The sequence below is a fragment of the Olea europaea genome, chromosome 12, assembly GCF_002742605.1.
Source record: "Olea europaea var. sylvestris chromosome 12, O_europaea_v1, whole genome shotgun sequence".
Lineage (NCBI taxonomy): Eukaryota > Viridiplantae > Streptophyta > Magnoliopsida > Lamiales > Oleaceae > Olea > Olea europaea.
Genome location: NC_036248.1, coordinates 19,464,110 through 19,469,358, shown reverse-complemented (window position 1 = coordinate 19,469,358; position 5,249 = coordinate 19,464,110).

Sequence of the window (5,249 nt, the reverse complement as noted above, 5' to 3'; positions counted from 1 at the left end):
AGCTCGCCCGAAATCTTGAGCTCGAGCATGTTAAAATTTTCAGCGATTCTCAGCTTGTGGTCGGCCAGATAGAAGGTACGTTTGAAAGGAAGGTGGAAAAGATGAGTTTGTATTGTCTAAAAGTCCATGATCTCCAGCGACAATTCAAGAGTTGCGAAATCATAAAAATTCCGCGGGCTGATAACGGTAAAGCTGATGCATTATCTAGACTGGTATTCATGGGAATCGATGGGCTAGAGAGGACAGTCCACATGAAATTGGTAATGGAGCCTAGTATCACTCAGGGAGTTGGAGTCATGGACATTGATCATGAGCCGTCATGGATGGACCCAATTGCAGAGTTCATAAATAATGGAAATCTACCTGAGGACCCCAGATTGTCGAGGAGTATAAGATCTCGGGCATCTAGGTACTGCATGATTGGAGGAGTACTATTCCGATGAAGTTTCACACTTCCATATCTCAGATGCCTTAAACCCTCAGAATCATCCCGAGCTCTAGCTGAAGTTCATGAAGGTGTATGTGGGAATCACCAAGGAGCTCGGGCCTTGGCCTTCAAGCTTATAAGGTATGGGTACTACTGGCCCACCATGAAGAAAGATGCCTCGAAATATGTCAGAAAATGCGACAAATGCCAGAGGTTTGCCAACGTCATCCATTCTCCAGCTGAGGACCTCACAACCCTAACATGTTCGGCCCCTTTTGAGAAGTGGGGAATTGATATCCTCGGGCCTTTTCCGGTGGCAAGAGGACAATTAAAGTTTGTGGCAGTAGCAGTAGAATACTTCACGAAGTGGGCAGAAGCAGAACCTTTGGCAATAATTTCGGAGCCTAAAGTTAGAGCTTTTGTATGGAAATCTATTGTTTGTCGGTTCGGAATACCAAAGGACCTCATAACTGATAAGGGACGACAATTTGACAATGCTCAATTCAGAAGTTTTTGCACCAACCTAGGGATTGACCATCGACTCACATCAGTTTCGCACCCTCAGAGCAATGGTCTAGCCGAGGTCACAAATCGGATTATTTTGCAAGACCGCCGGACAAGACTCGGGGATGCCAAAGGCTCTTGGTCCGACGAGCTCCCCTCAATACTCTGGACGTACAGAACTTCGCATAAAACTACGACGGGTAAAACCCCCTTCATGCTAGCATTTGGCATTGAGGCCACCATCCCAGTTGAAATCAGTCTTCCCAGCCTGAGAATGATGCCCGACTCTCTGGAACGTACAACAGAACATTTGGACCTCCTTGAGGAGGTTCGCGAACAAGCAGCACTAAGAGTAGCCTCTTACCAAAGCAGAGTGGCAAGGCATTTTAATAACTGGGTCAGATCTCGGAGGTTCAGGGCTAGAGACCTCGTGCTGAGGAAGGCCGAAGCTGTTGGTCATGCTCCCGGAAAGCTCGGGCCAATTTGGGAAGGACCATTCGAAGTCATACGGCAAATCAGAAGAGGGTCTTACAGCCTAAAGGATGCCTCGGGTAGACCTCTTCCAAGGCCTTGGAACGCCGATAATCTGAAAATATATTACAAGTAACATTCCCGACGTCATATCGGAGATTTTATTTTAGTTCTTCTGAATATTATTTTTAGTTCTTCGGGCCTGCGTGCCCTTGCATTTTATTTTTAGTTTGGCGGGCCTGCGTGCCCATGAATGTTTTCAATTCTCTTTTGTAATGAACTACGTTCGGCTTGATCTCGTTTGGGTACATAGGCAGCTTGGATACGATATAAATCCAAGTCCAGCCCGAAGAATTAAAAAATTCAAGCCTCGGGTATAACAACCCCGTCGTTAATTTTGCATCCAGAAAACACTCAAAGCCTTGCCCTCGAGCAAGCAATATAAGCCTTGCCCTCGAACAAGCACTCCAAGCCTTGTCCTCGACAAGCAATATAAGCCTTGCCCTCGAGCAAGCACTCAAAGCCTTGTCCTCGACAAGCAATATAAGCCTTGCCCTCAAGCAAGCACTCCTAGCCTTGTCCTCGACAAGTAAAAGCATTGCCTTGAGGCAAGGTGAATGATCCTCGATACAGTAAAAATTGGAAGAACACGAGAATTACATTGAGTTTCCTCAAAATTTATCGTCGATATTAGTTGCGTACCATCGATATTAATATTCGAAAGACATTGTTGTCGGTATATCGTCGAGAATAATATTAATATTCGAAAGACATTTTTCGCATCTATTTATATCGTCGCCATAGATGTTCGTAAATCATGATCGTCGATAATAGAAGGCGTAAACATCTAATATTTGAATCGTCGATCATAAATAATATAAAATCGTCGTTATAATATCATCGAGCATAATATATCGAAAAGCAGTAAAGATTAACTCAAGTAAAAGCTCGGGCCAAATAATATCGAACATGCATATTGTATTAATAAGTGCTCGATAAAAACTGTCGGATTTAGCTGGCGACAAAAACGTTACAAATGATGCTCGAGTAAAAACTAACTACATCTAGACCCCAGGGCTCTCCTGACCATCCTCGAGGTCATCATCAAGGTCGACCCCTTCATCGTCGAGGGTACCCTCTTCTGAATCCGATAGCTCGAGGTCTCCAGCAATCTCCGGGATTGCCTTCAGCTCCTCGGGTTTCGCATCGGGCTTCGACCGAAGAAATGCTCGAGCCTCCTTAAGGCCATGGAAATATGAGCCCATTGCATAGTCGCCTTTCAGCTTGTTGAAATCCTCGGACTTCTGGAATTCCTCAACAGCTTCATCCCGAGCTTCAGCCACCCTGGCCTCGAGGGATTTCTTTAGCTTCTCGAGCTCTGTCTTCAATTCTTCTGCCTCGTCTTTCACGAGGCCTATCTCATCACGAGCCTTTCGAAGCTCGATCTTCGCAAGATCACGCTCAGCCTCGAGGTCAGTTACTCTCTTATCTCGAGCTTCTACTGCCTCCTGGAGCTCGATCACCCTCCGGGAATCATCCATTCCCCTGAGTAAGCCACCTCGAGCTATACTCAAAGCCTGCAAACACATTTATCATGAGCTATAACCTCGATATAAAAAGACCATAAATTTTATAATCGTAGTTCACTTGGAATATAAGTGACTCGAGGTCCTTGCCGGCCTCTTCATACCCAAGCCTTTGTCGGTATTTGTCGACAAGGCCCGACATCAAGTATGATTGCCCTGTATTCTCGACGTGTTCAGTGCCCGAGGGAACATTATCCTCGTCGAGATCCACTACTGTGTGCTCCCGAGGAGGCGGAAGAGATCGAGATGGAATAGATCGAGGAGTGTTGCCTCCAGGCGACGTGCTTCTGCGCCTCGAGGACTCTCCTGCCCCGCTTCTTTTCTATTGCTCTGGCCCCGAAGCTCGAGGCCTCTTTTTCCCCCTTTTTTGCCCAGGAGTTCGAATTTGAGGAGCCCTCGACTTTGACTGCACGGCCTGTCGCAAAGCAGTTGGATCGAAAGTCATTGCTGCAAAATATCGACGATATATTAGAAACAAGCATATAAATAAGCAAAAATTTAAGAAAAAATGTACATGTCCTACCCTCGATGCCTTTAATGTCTGCACGATCGAGAACGTCATCCCCGAGGATGTCGTCCATATCAAACACCAGAGGCTCGAGATTTTCTAACATCTGCCTGTCCCTCTCTAGACTCTCAAAGTATGCCTGACCCTCACAAAACCTCGACGTATCTGGAAATCCCCATCGAGACTTGAATGGAAGGTCGATATCCTGAGGAATCACGTAGAACCATTTCTCCTTCCACCCTTTTAAGGAGCTGGGCATCTTCGGGATTCTAAAACCTCCCCGGGTAGAAAGGTAGGCAAAGCATGTATACTGGGGCAACTGTTTAAGGTCAAAGACCATTCTACATAGGTCGAGATATGGTGTAATGACTAGGTATCTACAGGCGATGAAGAAATAGGCGAGCATCCTCCACCCATTTGGCACTAATTGCCCCGGGCTCATGTTATGCTCGACCAATAAAGACATAAAAAACGGATGCAGGGGCCACCTAAATCCCCCTTTCAAAGAATCCCTAAAAATCACGAACTCCCCATCCCGAGCTATAGCCATCCTATCCCCTACCCCGGGCACTCGAATGTCACAGCTCGGCATTATGCCATGTTCTCTAGCCGTCGATATGGCCAGGTGCTCCTTAAGTGTACAGGGTTGGTCAGGATATGTTAAAAGCGTCGAGTTATCTTCTGCTCGGGGTTGTGCGTAAATAGGGATGGCTACAGGGATTATCGACCTACCTACCTAAACTCTCTGGGGTTGTCCTCGACCCAGAGGATGACGACGAGGTAGACTCACTAGACATCCTACCAGAAGTGTTCTTAAATAATAAAGCTTAAAGTTCTCGATCTCTTACCTTAATATCGACGACCCAAACCCACAAAATGCCCAAGCTCGAGGATTCCGAAAAATTTACAGAGAGGTAAAATGGTAAGAAATGGAAAGCGACTGGGGTATTTATAAACTCCAGTGGGAAACCCAAGGGTCGTCCGGCTTGGACCGTTGGATCTGGACACGTGTCACTCATCGGGGCAACCAAAGTTAAACCGCCTTTCACTTTAGGGTTGATGTCATCTCTGAACTAGACCTCGGGTTTCTTTACACGAGGGCGATTTTCACCTATGCATCCCACACTCAAACCTCGAGCATGGATGCACGGGGGCCAGTGATATGCTCCATCTGTTTATCTCGACCACTTATTCCTGATGACTCCCCGACCCAGTAGGCAAAAATATATTCGTCGGTATTCCCGAGGACATTTGCTATATCCTCGACCTCTCTCCTAGTCATACCATGAGGTCGGGAAGTGGAGTCCTCGAGGTTCGTGTCCTCATGCTTTTTTACCTCAACGATACCACGTCCTCCTACGAACAGTGATGTGTAACACTTGATATCCTACAAGACTTCTAGATGTAAGAGGAGTTTATTGTTGTTAGACTTGTACTGATCCCGCACTTGTTATGCATGTCAAACATCCACCTCCGATAGGATTCTACGGGATGAAGATTCCCCAATTGTTCAAACCTAATAGGATTCAACCACCTAACACTATAAATACATGGTTTCACCTCATCATTCAGGTACTCTTTTTATACAATTTTCAGTCCATAGCCTCACGCACATATTCTAACTTAAGCATCGGAGGGGCGATGAGGACACACCTCGACGCCTTTGTTTCAGGTACCGGAAGAACACGTTCGTGCTCGTCATAAGTCGTCAAGCTCGAAATTGCTCAGGTACGATTTTTGGTAGCATCAGGTA